At 37.0% G+C, this 18203-nt stretch overlaps 1 pseudogene; it reads left to right on the top strand.

Moving 5' to 3' along the window:
- The first annotated feature begins 3266 nt into the window (after nt 1-3266).
- Nucleotides 3267-3966, top strand: LOC101579688 (annotated as a pseudogene).
- The last annotated feature ends 14237 nt before the right edge of the window (nt 3967-18203 follow it).

The raw sequence follows: 18203 nt of genomic DNA, 5'->3' as shown, positions 1-18203 counted from the left end.
ATTTTTACTGCCATACAATAAAGTTCAAATAATGAAAAACAACCACCACAATAAAACAAAACAAAACTAAACAAAACTAGACCTGGAAAGAGATGAAATTCATACCAATTTAAATTTAAAAAAAAATCACTGAACTTGCAAGCTTCATATTCTGATCATTTTCTTCTGTGTTTTGGGTAGCTTCATTTTGAAATGGAGAATTATATAACACCTACTGTCACCCTAAATTGTTTCCCATACTCTTTCATCTTAATGCATTAATTATAGTATAGATGAGAAATGATCGATATCCCTACTGACTGAAGTTCAAATTGCTTCAGGAAAAAAAGTCAAGGTCAGAGCTGTTCTTTGGGGAAGAAAATTGGAAATAAGCCCAGATTCACTTGTCTCTTATGAATTCAAGTATCTTTTGAATTAGAAACACAATAAAACAAACATAAGGGTGATTTACCAAACGAATTAAAATATCAAACAAAAAATGAGAATGTCTTTGACATACTTTTAGTAGACCAAGTGTGAAAGAATTTATATACATTGACTGAAATTTTTCCTTAACATTTTTTGCCTTTATAAAATAATAAATCATAATTGGACTCTCGCTGATTTCCCTTTCTCTAGTACTGGAGCGTTTTGCAGATGAGCACACTAAGACCTGGAGGTTCTTTTCTCTTCATTAGCAGATTGATTAGTGGCTGCTTGGAGGAACCTCAGGCATGCAGCTGCATAGTGCTGCTGTCTCCTCACCACCAATACCTGCCCTGCCTGCACATTCTCTCTTGCTTATGGTGAAAATGCTACTGTCGTGATCCCTTAAGCTGATCAAGACTTGGGCCTATTGACACTGCTGGATGGCTGGCACTTTTGTGGGAGGATTTGTGTAAGTGAAGTGGAAGATCTAAAGTACATTTGGTACAGGGTCTCACTATGTAGCTCAGACTCATGGTGATCCTCCTTTTTTCAGCCTCCCGTGTGCTAGGATTATAGGTGTGTGCCACCATGCCTGGCCTTGGTGGCTGGCTCAGTGCACCTGGGGGCTGGCTGGCATGGCACATGGTGCCGGGGACTGAACTTTAGCCCTTGTGCTTGCCTAAGCAGGCACTCAGTCAGTCTACTGAGTATGGCTAAAGATGAAAAATGGAAAGACCCATATAAAATTAGAGTAGAATGAATTGTTACTCTGGGCATAGGTGGCCTTACACTATTATTTTAATGCCAAGTCATGTTTGAAATGTCAAAATTTCTCATGAAGGAAAAAAATTGAGATACATATTTTTTGTCCTCAAGAGTTAAAAATTGACTCTTTCACATTTATATGAGGTAATCTGAACAACTAAATTTAAAGATAATTAAAATTTAATTTAAAGATAGCATCATGTAATACAGCAACTATTGTTGAATTACTATTACTTTATTTAATGACATCTTGTATCACTTCTAATTTTTTTTCTATCTCTATTTTTTTTTTTTTTTTTTTTTTTTTTTTGTGGCCAGGGATTAAACTCAGGACCCTGCACTTACCAGGCAAACACTTATTCTACTGAGTTAACTCCCTGGCCCTCTGTCACTATTTTGTATTCTTTAAAAAAAAGAAAAATCTGGCTGATTGGGGTAGATTAATTTCAATTGTCTTCTTAAAATAATTTATCATTTATTTCTTAAAATAAAATGAAGACTTCTTCCTAGGGTAGTATGAGAAATGTGTCCAATAAATTGGAGGATTAGAGCAGCTTGGTTTCAGTGTATCATTCCTTTTTTTTTTTTTTTTTTTGCATTTAGGACAGGGTCTACAGGGTCTACAGGGTCTACAGGGTCTACAGGGTCTCACTGTGGAGATCGGACTCATAGTGATCCTCCTGTTTCCAGCCTCCCCAGTGCTGCGATTACAGGCTCCCGCCACCATGCCCAGTCTCAAGGTGCCCTGGGAGCGAGGCCGGCACGGCAGTTCGGAGTATTGAACTCCCAGTGTCTGCCTAAGCCCGTGCTTTAACCTGCTGACCTATTTGACCGGCTCTCAGTGTATTATTCCTTGTTAACAAAGTAGATGATTTTGAGCATAGTAGCACTCAATAACTCAATGAATTTGCAAGTAGTTTTTGGAGGGACTAAGAGCATACAAATGAATAAAGAATTTTCAGCCTGTTATTTGGGAAGGTTTTTCTTGATATAACTTGGAGCTCCTATTAGTAACAAACCAACACTGCTACGTTCTTCTTTTATTTTATTTTTTCAAATGTCATCATTTATAAAAGTGTTGGTCGCTGTGGGGAATTTTAATATGTAATTCCACATTACATTTTCATCAGCATTAATAAATCTCTGTTAATACCTCGCAAAACATGTAGGAAATTCAGTAAATAGCAGTTATATGATTTTTCTCCTTTTTGTGCTTTTGGAACATAGCTATGAAAAATATATTCAAAATAAAATGTTTATATCTATATGACACCTTTTAGTGATCCAAATATTGAAAGGGAAGGTGTCCTTCAAACTCATTCGATGATTTAACATACGCAAAGTAATAAATATGAAATACCACATAAAGAGAAGCAAGGACAAAATTTACATGATGATATCAATAAATGCAGAAAAGACTTGATGAAATCTAACACCTATTCTTTGTAAAAACCCTGAAGAAAATTGATCTAGAAGGACTTTGCTCAATCTGATGAAAGCTGTTCGGTGCCATATCAATAAGAGTCTATCACTTGTGGGTCAGCTCTCAGTATTTATTGTGTACAGCGCAATTGGATCTAACAAGATCCTCCACCCTCGTCTATCTTCCTCTTCTCTCCTCTTGGGGGTAGAGTCACAGACTTATATAGGATCTGGGCAGCCAATCAAGTTAAAGCAAGGATCATAAGCTGATAGGTCAGAATCATCAGTATCCAGGCAGACACACATTTTACAAGGCTGTTTACGCGGTAACAAGAACCCGGAAGCAGGAAACAGGCGCCATCTTAGGGGAGCGGCCGGGACAGCTCCCAACAGAAAGCAATTCATGTAAAACTAATGGCTAACATCACATTAAATGGGGACAAACTGGAAGCTTTTCCTCTAAAATTAGGAAAAGACAAGGATGTTCACCATCACTACTTCTGTTCAGTATAATACTTGAAACATTAGCCAGAGCAATCAGGCAAGATAAAGAAATAAAGGGATATTTATAGTAGAGGAAGAATTCAAATTATAATTATTTGGTGTCTTCCTCGTCCCTGTGTTGGTGACTTGTGGTTGGGAGATCCTGGCATGGGAATGCTGATAACAAGATGTTTTCTGGAAGTGCCAAAATTGGGCACCTGGCCCCCAACTTTAAAGCCACAGCTGTTATGCCAGAGGGTCAGTTCAAAGATATCAGCCTGTCTGACTACAGAGGAAACTGTGTTGTGTTCTTTTATCCTCTTGACTTCACCTTTGTGTGCCCCATGGAGATACTTGCCTTCAGTGAGAGGGCAAAAGAATTTAAGAAACTTAACTGCAAAGCAATTGGTACTTCTGTGGATCCTCACTTTTGTCATTTGGGTGGATCAACACACCCAAGAGACAAGGAGGACTGGTGTCTGTGAACATTCCCTTGGCATCAGATTCCAAGTGCACCTTTGCTCCGGATTATGGGGTCTTAAAGGCTGATGAAGTCATCTTATTCAGGGACCTCTTTATCATTGATGATAAGGGAATCCTTGGGCAGACCACAGTAAGTGACCTTCCTCATTTATTTATTTTTGGGGAACCAGGGATTGAACTCAGGCTCTTGCGCTTGCCAGGGAAGTGCTTATTCCACTGAGCCATCTCCCTGGCCAAAGTGACCTTCCTGTTGGCCGTTCTGTAGATGAAACTCTGAGACTTGTGTAGGCCTTCCAGTTCACTGACAAACATGGAGAAATGTGCCCAGCTTGGTGGAAGCCTGGCAGTGGTACCATCAAGCCTGATGTCCAGAAAAGCAAAGAGTATTTCTCTAAGCAGAGATGAGTAGTAGGCCAAGAGAACAAAAGCTCTTTTGTACATTTTTTTCATGCTTTAAACACAAGATGTGTGGGGCAAGACATTTCTTTCTTATGGGGAAAAAAGATGGGGAACCATCTTCCACTGGTAGTAATAGCCTGAGCTGTGTTTAGGAGTGGACCATATGACAATGATAATGTGTGATGTACCACAGAAGGGCCAAAGCCATACATTGACCTTTTGTAGTGCCTATTAAATTCGAGCTGAGGGAAAAAAAACCCAAATTATGATTACTTGCTGATAATATGATCTTTCATATAGAAGACCCAAAAATTTCCCCTAAATTTTTCTGGAGTTAATAACCAAATTCACCAAAGGAGCAGGATACAAAACTAGTACACGGAACTCAATAGTTTTCTTATTTACAATAATGAGCACAATGTGAAAAAATTAGAAAAATAATGCCATTTCAATAACATCAATAAAAATTTTAAATTCTTAGGAATTTAACCTAACTTCCACAATGTTCTAAAAGGGGATATCAAGAAATGTAAAGATATCTCTTATTCCTGTATAGGCAGAACAAACATGGTGAAAATGGCTGTTGTCCCAAATCTCACATACAGGATCAATACAATCTCATCTGAAGTATTAATATGAATCCTCACAGAACTAGAGGAAATAATCATAAAATTCATGTGGAACCAGAAGAAAACCAGGACATCAGAAGCAATCCTGGGTAACAAGAGCAAAGCAGGAGGCATCACAGTCCTAGATTTCAAGTCCTATTACAAAGCTGTAGTGATTAGAAACAGTATGCTAGAATAGTCACATGTGGGCTGTTTGATCAATGGAACAAAATAGAAGATTCAGAAACACATGAAGCCATATTCAGTCACCTTATCTTTGTTGAAGACACCAAAAACTTATGCTGGAGGAAAGATAGCCCTTTGCTCAACAATGTTGGGGAAACTGGCTGTTCACAAGCATGAGAATTAAAGCTAGACCTATTTCTTTCACATATACTAAACTAAAATTAAAATGGATCAAGTATCTAAATATTAAAACAGAAACACTTAACCTGTTGGAAGATAAAGAAAATAAACTTGAAATTATGGATGTAGGCAAAGGTTTTTTGAACAGAACCTCAACTGAAATAATATAAAAAGTCGGAAAAAGGGATTAATGTAAAATTAAATACTTCTGCACAGCAAAGACAACTAACAAAAAAACAATCTACATAATGGGAAAATGTTTTACCAGCTACATTTAGGATAGTGGACTAATATGTAGAATATATAAAAAAACTAAAAAAAAGAGACTCCCCAAATAAAAATACAAAAAACGGGCAACTAAAATGAATAGATACTCTGTAGAAGAAGAAATATAAATGTCCCATGAATACATAAAAAATGTTCAACATTTCTGGCCATTAGAGATATGACAATTAAAACAACATTGAGTTTCTCAGTACTCTGGAAAGAATGGCATACATCAGAGATCAAACAGTAATAAATTCTGGTGGGCTGTGGTGCAAAGTGGGCCCCTCTACACAGTTTGTGGGATTGTATCCTAGTGCAAACATTATGAAAATCAGTAGGGAGATTTCTTAAAAATTTAAAATATAAATTTCATTCAACCCAGCTATTCTTCTATGCATCTTCCCAAAAGAGTTAAAAATGTCATATTACAGTGACACATGCAAGGCAATATTTGTAGCACTGTAATTCATAAGAGCCAAATGTTTGAAGCAACATGTCTGTCCATCGGTGAGCTAATACATGATGAAATGTGGCATTTATGCACAAGGAAATACCACCCTGTCATAAAGAAGGATGGACTTGAAACATTTGTTGGAAAATGGATGCACCTTGAAAATGTAATATTACGTGAAATCAATGAGACTCTTCAGCTTGAGCACCATGTGGGTTCTCTCCTATGAGAAAACCAAAGTGTTAACAAAGTAAAGAGTAAAATAAAGGAAAGAAAAGAAAGTATTACTGCTCAGTGGAGTATTGCTCTACCATGAATAGATAAATTTGATTCGTTTGTAGGAAAATGCATGGACTTTGAGAGTACAGTGTTAAGTAAAATAAATCAGACACAAAATCTTGAATATCACCTGGTTTCTCTTACTGAAGAAATACAACACAGACACAACTGAAGAGAGAATTAAAAGAGGCAGTGGAAACAGAGGGAACGTGTGCAGTAGAGGAGGAGATAAGGAGATGGAGGGAGGTGTGAGGGAGGTGTGAGGGAGGTTGGGGGCAGGGCATGGGATAAAGATAATTACGATATGTTTTGCTCATGTACCACCCCCCCCCGGGGGATGTAACCATTATGTGTTGTAGACATATACTATGAAAAATATCATTATGATATTAAATTAAATATACTACATTGTCTGGAAAAAAATCAAAGTTGTAAAAGCAATTCTTTATCAGGTATGCTTTGTCATTATTTTTTAAAGTTTATGGTCTTTTCCCTTACTGCTATCTTTTGAAATATAAAAGTATTTATTTATTTATTTATTTATTTATTTATTTATTTATTTTTGAGGAACCGGGGATTGAACTTAGGCCCTTGCACTTGCCAAGGAAGTGCTTATTCCACTGAGCCATCTCCCTGGCCCTGAAACATAAAAGTTTTTAATTTCAATGAAGTTTCATTAACATTTTCTGTAGGGATCATGCTTTTGATGTTGTGTCTGAGAAGCTTGGGTACACCCGAGGGACACTACCATTTTCTCTTTCACTTTCAGTTTTCCAATAAGATGTATAATCCATTTTGAATTAAATTTTTATGTACTGTGAGTGATAATGGTCTCTGTTCACTTTTTTCTTTTTGCATGCAGAAATGGAATTATTTTGGAACTATTTGTTAAAAGTGTTTTGGTATTGTTCACAAAAATCAATTGACAATTAATGTGAAAGTTTATTTCTGGGCTTTCAATTCTGTTCCATTGATCTATGTTTCTATCTTGATAATGAGTATCATTCTGTCTTATTCCGTGACTTTACAGCCATTGTGAAATTGGGGCAGGTAAGCCCTCCAGATCTGCTATTCTTTCCAAGGGTTTTTTTCTGTTTCTCTCTCTCTCTCTCTCTCTCTCTCTCTCTCTCTCTCTTTTATTTTTTTAGATAAGACTAGATAGAATTCACTTAATTTACTTGTCAGAATATATTTGAAGTTGCTATACGTTTGATAGCATTAATTAAGATAGATTTTAGAATTTTAATTTTTTCCTCACTTTTTATTATTTTATTTTATTTTAATCTAGCATTACAGAATAAAGTTTTATTTTGCAGGATTTGTACAAGCATGTAACATAATTTAACCATTTCCTCCTTGTTATGGTTTGTGTCTAGCTGTCCCCGCCAGCCTCATGCAGTCATGGGGCAGACATCTACACAACGTGATTAATTCATGATGAAATGCTGGGATTATGGGGTGAGCACTGCACCCAGCCTGGGGGATGTAGCCTGAATGCAGCACAAGCGACACAGACTTGCTCTCTGTAGTCATTGTCACCGCTACTCCTACCTTTTCTCTCTGCTCTTTGCTGTAGCCATGGAAGGGTGCTCTCTACCTTGTGCTGCTCTGCCTTGGAGCCAGCTGAGTATGGACTGAAACCTCTGCTGACTGTGAGCTAAATAAGTCTTTCCTTCTCTAATTTTGAGTGTCAGATATTTGTCCCAGCAACAAGAGAAGAGTTACTGGGACACCCCTTTCCTAACCTCTTACACAGTTTCACATTTTGGGGAGTAATATTTAATGCACATTATGTACTTTGATCATTTTCATAGCCCCTCCTAATCTTTCTTTTTTATTTTAATAATTTTATTGAGAAAAAAGTAGCAATGAGATAGTTTCAAAACAGTTAATAGTACAGTTACAGTAATTAATCCATTGCATATTGTTGTCTTTGTAGTACTTATTCCTAGTACAAGATGCAGACATGATATCTCGTCTAGACACATTAGTTTGAAACTTTCTTCTCATTGAACTAAGAGAAAGTAGCTGTATATTTATGCCATTTTGTTTTTTTTTCTATTAATTTTATTGAGAAACAGAAATCAATGAGACAGTTTCAAAACCAATTAATAGGACAGTTTCAATAAGTAATACAATGCATATTGTTATCTTCTTAGTGGTTATTCATAGTACAAAATGCAGACACGATATCCTGTCCAAATATGTTAGTACAAATCTGTCTTCTCATTGAATTAAGAGAAAGTAGCTGTATATCGATACTATTTTGAATATACATATACAAAATATTCATTTATATCCCCTTTTTTGTTGTTTTGTTACAGATGAGTATTCCAATGCCATTTAAATATTGTAGGTGTGTAAATTCCGCAAAATATTCTGTTATAGTCTAGTAGTCCTTAATAGTAGTGGGTTATCCATAGGACTCGCAATGTCAGAAGTTGTTGACTTGAGCCTTTTAGAGCTCAGCATATTAATATGGCTTTACTTCTTATCCCTCTTTTTTACACATTTCTGCTGGATTGTTAAGACCAAGATAAAGCAAGACCTATATAACAAGAAATATATCTTTTATATTTGATAAGGTCAGCCAAGTCCACTCAGGATTTATCCTGTTACCCTGTATCTCCGTTTGCAGATCCTTCATCAGTGTCAGCCACGTGGATGAGTCATGGCCATTCCTTGACCAGATTGCTCTCTGTGAAAGACTGAGAGAATGTTTTCTCTCCATGGGACACTCCTTAGGCACACTTTACATCATCAATTACATTGCTCTGTGGCCCCATAATCTCCTTGAAAAATTGGGACAAAACGGAGTTACATGATGTTACAGTATATAGGTTCTCCTATGCTCTGAGTCTTCTCTGATCTTGAAAGGCTAGGGCCAAAATGTTGGCTGTCCTTGCAGCCCTTGTATTTTTCTAATTTTTGGTCTGCAAACTTAGGTTGTTAACCCTCCAGAAGAGAAGCTTATAATTACCCTACCTGTTATGCATTTGGGTTTAACTTCACTATCTGTTTGAATATCAAACATCTTAGGCATAGCAAGGAACAGGTATTTTCAATCTAGTATTCATATATTAAACATTTAAGTCTCTACAGAATATGAAGAAAAAAATTAAAAAAATAAAAAAATTTAAAAATATGAATAAACAATTGCATATTTTTACACAGAAATTTAGACATCTAACCATATACAGCATTGTAGAATATGTATAATACAGTCCTGTGACATATTTTTCTTGTGTATTTTTAAATTTATTACCATTTTTCTTTAAAAACAAATATTTACTTGAGAGACAGTATGGCATTGGTATGTCATGCCAAGCAGTATGTATTTAGAAGACCAGAATGACAGGCATTCCAAGTGTGATTCTTCTATTATGTATTGCTTTCTTCAGTGCAGTTGTTTAGTTCAAAGGCATCAGCAAATATAGCTAGTCAGTGTGAGAATCCTACCAATTAACTGCTAGTTTCGAAAACCAGCTTATGTTTCTCAGGAGCATTGCCTTACCCATCTTATGTGTATGAATGTATGACTTTGCACCTGCCATGTTTCCCAGATTTTCTCCTTGCCCTCTCCTCGTTGTCCAATCCTCAAGTTCTCCCTTTCCTTTTAATTGTGTTATACCTTTCTATTTGTATTTCTTCTTTTGAGTTCTTATACTAGGGAGACTATATGATATTTACACAAGTGGGTCTGGTTTATTTCACTTATGAGTATATCTTTAAGTGGCATCCACTTAAATATAAAGGTTTCGGTTTATCATTCTTTATAGCTGAGTAATACGCTAATCTATAAAAATACCACATGTTTTTCATTCATTCTTCAGGTGATGGGCATCTTGGCTGTTTCCAAGATTTGGCTATCACAAATTGTACTGCTATAAACATAGATATACATACATCACTATGATATGATGTTTTCAGTTCCTCTAGGAAAATTCCCAGTAGGGGTATAGCTGGATTGAATAGGATTTCCAGTCTTAGTTTTTTAAGGACTCTTCACACTGATTTCCATAATGGTTGCACCAGTCTACATTCCCACCAGCAGTGGAGAAGAGTTCCCTTTTTCCCACAGTCTCTCCAACATTTGTTGTTGGTTGATTTTTTATGATAGCCATTCTTTCTAGGGTGAGATGGTGTCTCAGTGTTCTTTTAATTTGCTTTTCATGGATGGCTAGTGATTTGGAGCATTTTTTCATATATTTATTCACTTCTTTAATTTCATCCTCTGAGAAGTGTGTGTTCATCTTGGATGCCCATTTTTGGATTGGGTCTTTAAATTTTGGGGCCTTAATGTTTTTAGTTCTATATAAATTCTAGAGAGCAGACCTTTTTCTGAGTGCTTATTAGTCAAGATAGTTTTGAAATTTTGGGGTTGTCTTTTTACTTTTTTTGTAATTTCTTTTGATGTGCAAAAGCTTCTCAATAAGAGGAGGTCTCAGTTAGTAATTCTTTCCAGTATTACCTATGGGATTTGATTTTTGTTCATGAAGTCTTGCCTACCCCTATGTCTTCAAGAGTTCCTCCTACTTTCTCTTCCAGGAGATTTAGTGTTTCTGTTTTAATATTTAGATCTTTAATCCATTTTGACTTTAGCTTAGTGCATGGCGATAGACATGGATCCACTTTTAGTTTTTGGCATGGAGAGAGCCAGTTTTTCCAGCACCATTTGTTAAAGAGGCTATCTTTCTTCCAGTAAGTGTGTTTGGACCGTTTGTTGAAGATCAGGTGGCTGAGTCTGTTAATAGAGGCTTCTGCATCTTCTAATCTATTCCACTGATCCTCACATCTATTTTGTTGTCAGTACCATGCTGATTGTATCACTGTAGCTTTGTAGTATCATTTCAAGTCTGGAATTGTAATGCCTCCTGCCTTGTCTTTGTTGCCCAGAATTGCCTTTGGTATTTTTGGTTCCAGATAAATTTTAGGAATGATTTCTCTAGGTCTGTGAGGTATGTTGGTGGTAGTTTGATAGGGATTGCATTAAATATGTACAACAATTTTGGGAGTATGGCCATCTTCACAATGTTGGCTCTTCCTATCCAGGACTAGGGAATATCTTTCCGTTTTCTGAAATACTCTACAATTTCTTTTTTCAGAGTACTGTAATTTTCCTTGAACAGATCCTGAACTTCTCTAGTTAGATGAATTCCAAGGCATTTCATTTTCCTTGGTGCTATTATAAAAGGTACTGTTTCTCTAATTTCCCTTTCAGTGTGCTTGTTTTCCGTGTAGAGGAATGCTACTGACTTTTTTTTTTTTTTTTTGGAACCGGGGATTCAACGCAGGCCCTTGCGCTTGCCAGGGAAGCGCTTATTCCACTGAGCCATCTCCCCAGCCCCTAACTTCTGAGTATTTATTTTGTATCCTGCTACCTGACTGAATTTGTGTATCAATTCTAGTAGTTTTTTGGTGGAGTTTTGGGTCTTCCAAGTAAAGTATCATGTCATCAGCAAATAATGATAATTTAACTTCTTTACCTATTCTCATTCTTTTTATTTGTCTCTCATTTTATGGCTCTACCTAATGATAGAGGACATCCTTGTCTTGTACCAGATCTGAAAGTGAAAGATTTCAGTTTTTTCCCATTTAGAATTATGTTAGTCCTTGGATTGTCATAGATGGCTTTTATCAGATTGAAGTAGAGGCCATGTATTTCAATTTTCTGTACGACTTTGAACATGAATGAGTGTTGGACTTTGTCAAAAGCCTTTTCTGCATCTATTGAGATGATCATGTGGTTTTTAGTTTTCACTTTAGGGATTTACATTTATAGATTTGCATATATTGAACCAGCCTTGCATCTCTGGGATGAATCCTACCTGGTCATGGTGTTTAATCTTCTTGGTGATTTGCTGTATTCTATTTGCTAGGATTTTATTAAGGATTTTGGCATCTATGTTCATGAGGGAGATTGGCCTGTGTTTCTCTTTTCTAGTTGCATCTTTCTCTGGTTTTGGTATTAGTATAATACTTGCTTCTAGAAATGATTCTGGGAGGATTGCTTCCTTTTCATTTTCACTGAAGAGTTTGAGGAATATTGGGATTATATCTTCCATAAATTTCTTATAGAATTCAGATTTGAATCCATCAGGATTGGACTTTCTTTGCCAGTAGCCTTTTTATTACATTTCATATTTCATTGGCTTTTATTGAGTTATTGAGTGTTACATTGTCTTCATTTAGTTTTCATAATTTTTATCTTTCTAGGAATCTGTACATTTCTTATGTATTTTCTATTGTGTAATAGTAAGGGTTCTCAAAGTAGCTATTGACAATCTTCTGAATTTCCACTGGGTCTTTGGTCGTTATACCTTTTTCATTCCTTATTGCTTGTATTTGAATTTTTTTCTTTCCTTTTTTTGATGAGATTAGCTAGGCGTTTATCAATGTTATTTGATTTTTCAAAGCACCAGCTTTTTGATTTCTTTAATTCTTTGAACTTTTTTCTTCGTCTCAATTGAATTATTTTCTGCTTTAATCTTTATGATTTCTTCCCGTCTTTGGGCTCTGGGTTTGGTTAGTTCTTCCTTTCTAGATGTTGGAGGTGCAGCATTAGGGTGTTTATTTGTCCACATTCTGTTTTCCTAATGTGTGAGTTCACAGCTATAAATTTCCCTCTGAGAACTGCTTTCCTCTCATTCTATAAGTCCTGACAAGTTGTGCTTGAATTTTCATTGAATTGTAGATATTGTTGAATTTCTTGTTTAATTTCATCTGTGACCTATTGGTTGGTAAGTAGGGTGTTGTTAAATTTCCAAGTATTTATGGAGTTTTTCTGTTTTCTTGTCTTGTTTATTTCCGGTTTCATTGCACTGTAGTCAGGCAATATGCATGGGATAATTTTTGTTTTCTTACATATACTAGAGGATGATGTATGGACTAGTGTGTGGTCTAGTTCAGGAAATGACCCATGTACAGCTGAAAAAAATATATATTCAGCTGTTGTTGGGTGGAACACTCTGTATATGTCTGGTAAGTCCATTTGTTCCAAGCTCTGGTTCAGTTCTGCTACTTCTTTGCTAATTTTTTGTCTGGCTGACCTATCTTTTTGGGATAAGGTGTTGTTTAGGTCTCCTTTTAAGGTTGTGGTATTGCATATTAGATTTTTCATGTCCATTAAGATTCATCTTATACAATTGGGTGCTCTCATGTTTGGTGTGTATACCTTTATGAGTGTTACCTCTTCCTCTTGAATTTTTCCCCTAACCAGTATATAGTGACCTTCTTTAATTCGTTTGATTTTTCTTTGTTTGAAGTTGAGACTGTCTGAGAATAGGATTGCTACCCCAGCTTTTTTCTGAGGTGCTGGTGCATGTAGTATTGTGTTCCATCCTTTGACTTTCAGCCTATGAATTTCTGTATGAGTTAAGTGTGTTTCTTGTATACAGTATATAGTTGGTTTTTCCTAATCCAATGTTCCAGTCTATTTAATTGGTGACCTGAGTCCATTTACATTGATTGGCATAATGGAGATGTATTGATTTATGATTGAAAAGTTATTTGGCAGCTGTTGTTTATTCCTTTTTGTCCTGTGCTTCTTTGCCTGTTTTAGTGGGTTCCTTCTGTTCTCATTCGTGGAATTCTGATCATTTTGGTCCCTCTCTAGAACATCTTTTAGTTGTCTGTGTAAGGTTGGTTTTGTCATCATGAAATTCTTTTTTTTTTCCATTGGAATTTTTTCCCATAATTTTATTGAGAAACAAATAGCAATGAGACAGTTTGAAATCAAATTGGTAGGACAGTTTCAATAATTAACACATTGCATACATTCTTCCTAGTGGTTAATTGCTGCACGAGATGATGAAATTCTTTAGCTGTTATTTGTTATGGAAGTATTTCACTTCTCCATCAAACTTGAAAGAGAGTTTTGCAGGTTACTATAGTGTGGGCTGGAATTTGTTTTCATAGAGGACTTGAAGTACTCTGCTCCGTGCTCTTCTTGCCTTCATGGTTTGTGAAGAGAAGTCAGTCGTAATTCTGATGGTTTTCCTTTAAATGTGATCTGTTTATTCTCTCTAGCAGCATTCAGTATATTGTTCTTGTGCTGGATTCGTGGGATCTTGATTATCATATGTCTCTGTGCGGTTTTAATTGGGTTGAAGTTATTTGGAGTTCTTTGTGCTTCAGTTACCTAAATGTTAGATTGCTTCCTCATATTTGGGAAGTTTTCTGCTATTACTTCTACCCATATTCTTTTTATATCATTTGTATGGACTCTTTCTTTCTCATTGATGCCTATTAGTCTCACATTATTCATCTTTTCATAGTCTTACAGGTGATGTATTGTTTTTTCTGCATCCTAGTTGCTTTTAAGAGATCTTTCACTAGCGGTGTCAGCATCTTCAGAATCTGAAACTCCATCTTCATTTGCACGCAAACGATTTTTCAAGCTTGTGATTGACATTTTAATTTCCTCTATATCTCTTTTACTCTGATTCATGCAATCTATTTCTTTCCTGTATTGCTTATTCAAGGAGTCCGTCATTTTTCTAATCTCCTCTATTTTTTTTTAAAATCAGTGTCTTCTCGAGAAGAAGTTATTAATTCTTTTACTTCAGAGATTATTTCTGATCTGATTTCCTCTATATATTTCTGCATTTGTTTCTTTACTTCAGATGGTATTAATTCGGAGATTTCTTTTTTAAATTTATTTATTAATTTTTTGAGAAATAAATATGAATGACAGATTCACAGCTGATTAATAGGAATTTTTTGATAATCAATACATTGCATATTATTATCTTTTTAGTGGTTACCCACAGTACAAGAAGCAGACAGGAAATCCTGTTCAAACACTATCAGTACATCTCTTTCTTATCATTGAATTAAGCAAAAGTAGCGGTATATTTATCCTCTTTTGTATATATAAATACAAAATGATCTTTCCTTTGTATCCTTTTTTTTTTTTTGTCCTGTCAGACGTGGATATTCTATTGGCATTTAAATACTATAGGTGTTTGAATTCAACTAAACAATCTAACACTGTCTAGCAGTCTATAATATTAGTGGATCATCCTCATAAGTTATTGACTTGAGCCTTTTATAGCTCATCGTATTAATATGGCTTTACTTTATATACCTCGTTTTTATACTTTTCTGCTGGATGGTTAAGACCAAGATAAAGCAAGACCTATATAACAAGAAATGTAACTTTTGTATTTGATAAGGTCAGTGGTAGAATCTAGAAAGTCTGACCAATGGAATGAAGGATCTGTGTCAGCAGGCTGAGGGATCTGCACTGGACTAGGAAGAGATGATCAAACTAAGGATCAGAGCACCCTGGAAAGGAGCCGCAGCCATTCCTCAGTGACAGCAAGGCTCTGAGCTCCTCTGACAATGAGAACAGCTGCATTCATACCAGGAAAACCAGCATGACAAGCTTCTCTAGGAGGATCAACAGCACACTGTCTTCTCCTCCAGTTCTGCTTTATGCTGTTGGTAACAATCCTTGGGTAGGCCTGCCACACCCAGCACCATGCTAATTCAGTTCAGCTGGGTGTTACAAGTTGACCATTAGTTAAGCAGCCACTTTAGTTTTTCATGTTTCCCCTGGGCTTTTGTTTATGTCCCTCTGCCCCTACATACTGATGAGTATAACAACCCCTGATCCAGTTACTTTACACACACATGATGCTTTGGGGAGGCATTTTTACAATGATAACAGGTACAATGTGATGTTCTTGTTTATATATACACTAGTTAGTAATCAGCATGGAGTAGTGTATCTCTTCTTTATGGTAAGTAAAATCCAATTCTTTTCTTCTAAATTTTGAGGTCTAAAACATTGTTAATTATATTTCACATGCTGTATCAGGGAACACTAGGCCTCCTATCAAATAATACCACTGTAACTGGGGTAGAAGTATTTCTGGTGTGAAGAAAGAATTTGGGACAGTCTTCTTTTCCATTTCCATTTTTGGTGATGACTTCTATGAAGTGGCTCTGAGTAGGATTTAAAATTAACTAGGTAGCCGGAAGTAGTGGTGCATGCTTGTAATCCCAGCACTTGGAAGGCTGAAGCAGGATGATCCTTGTGAATTCAAGACCAGCCTGCACTACAAAGTAAGCTCAAGGCCAGCCTGAACTGCAAAGGGAGGCCCTATGTAAAAAAGACAAAACAAACAAACAAACTTAACCAGTTGGTTTTCTATATTTACTTGTGAGTCTACCCAAGGCCTAGGCCCCTTGTTTGGAGGTGCGCAGCAGACTTATAGTAAGTGAACTTCTGTGAGTCACAGGTTCCAGATGAGGCATGTGGTAAGTAGCCTGTGAGGCTATGATGCCTCAAAGGGTAGGACAAGGCCACAGCTCAGGACACTTGGGTCCAACCTCAACTTACCAAATAAGGAATGTGGGTGCAGGCATCTCACTCTTGTAGTGGAGACCTGCTGGGAGGTAACAGCTCTCCTAAATTAACATAGTCTATCACTTGGAGAAGTCCTTGAGTAGGCTTCCAACGTCTTTGAATGGTCCTGCTCAGATTCCATCTGTTCAGTATTCTCCATTTGTTTAATAACTAAATAAATAAGGGCTGCAAAGGGAAATCTTTGTCTGAGCCCCCAGAGAATCCTAAATTCTGTTAGAGGATTTTGATCATCCTGAATCCCTAAAATCATATCACTTGAATGTTTTATTTAAGCCTTCATCATAAACTTATTTTATGGGCAGACTGTGGGCATGAGTAGTCCACAATAGCTAAGTGATAACACTAAGGCATTACATTTTCATCTTAGAATTCACTCAGTATTTGCTCCTTGATGCTTATATTGCAGATGAGAAGGTTGAGATTCATCCTTGTAATTGAGCATTCATAGCTGAACATTTGCAAGTGCTAAAACCTTACTGGGCTCTCCCTTGTCACAGCACAGGTAACCTGGAAGACAGTGCATGGCTGAGGGCACCCTAGGGGGTGGTGATGACAAGGGTGGGTCTCTCAGTACTGGAGAGATTATTCTTTATGCTTGCGAGAGTGTAAGGCACCAGGAGAGTGCTCAGGCTGACACATGCATTGTTCAGCAGGCAGCAACTGCTATTAGAAAGGCATCTGCCAGACCTGAGGAGGGAGGGCATCTGGAAATTTCCTGACAGCAAGATCTGTGGGAGGCCACACAGGCAACTGCTGATGGGCTGCTGCACACAGAGGGCAGGGATCGATTCTCCAGCTCCTTCTGGGTCAAGTGGACACAGCCCTCATCTCTGCTTCTGTAAAGTTAGAGGCAGCGACCCTGGCAGAGTATGCACTCCATTTAAGCTTTATTGTTTCATGAAATGGGAACTGTTTTTTGCCAGTCAATAAAGCAGTGGGCATCGTGCCGTATAATGGATGTGAATAGACTATTGCTGTTTGTTATAGCCCCTTAATTGCAGGGCAGTCTTATTAGTGAGAAGGTTGGAACTAAAGAAATTTTACTAGCCTCAGGGCTAATCTGTATCCAGTCAACATCAAGGCTGTTACAAATAACAGGTTATGGCTACTTCAAAAAGAAAGGAAAGTTCAAAGTTTCTGAAGTTAAAAGTACACCAAAAAGGAAAGGAGGGAAGAGATCTAGGGATACAGATGAGGGATCTGAGCATCAGGGAGTCCAAGGAAATGTGTCTACAGGGTAAGCCAAGCTATCAAATGTTCCAGGAAACAAAAACAATGCCAACCTAGCAGGTTATTATTTTTTTTAAATAAACATTATTAAAGGAACCAACTGCATCACAAAGGAGAAGCAATGCTTAAGGCAAAAAAATTTCATTATTAGTTTATTGAAGATAAAACGATCAATTGTCTCTCTTGTGAGTTATGAAAAAAAACCCTAAATACTTTACCTTTTTCCAATTACCAGTCATCTGTCCAAATTGAGCAGCTGTCTTGCTGAAGCTGACATGAGAGAGTAGGCCATAAAAGGGAGCACAGCTTGGCTTCATGGTGCTGCTCTGGTGTGATGCAAAGGTGACTAGGGCTCCTTGATCAAGGGCCAGCTCAGCACAGAGGTGGGTCAAGGAGAAGATGAGGATCCTAGGCCACATGGAACAGAGGAGATGGAATGTTCAAGGGCTTGCTTCCTGAAGGGTGATGTGCAACAGGAGTAAAGAAGTCTGATAATGTGATGTCTATAGTGTGTTTGTAAGTGTGTGTGTGTGTGTGTGTGTGTGTGTGTGTGTGTGTGTGTAGGAAAGGGAGGGAGAGAAAGAGGAAGAGAGAAAAATAGAGAGACAGGGAGGGAGGGAGAGAGAGAGAGTGAGAGTGAGAAAGGGAGAGAGAGAAAGATAGATGG

This window comes from Octodon degus, unplaced genomic scaffold, assembly GCF_000260255.1.
Source record: "Octodon degus isolate 3935 unplaced genomic scaffold, OctDeg1.0 scaffold00289, whole genome shotgun sequence".
In the NCBI taxonomy this organism is placed as follows: Eukaryota; Metazoa; Chordata; class Mammalia; order Rodentia; family Octodontidae; genus Octodon; species Octodon degus.
Note: the sequence above shows the minus strand (reverse complement) of the source record. Positions and strands in the feature narration are given on the sequence as shown.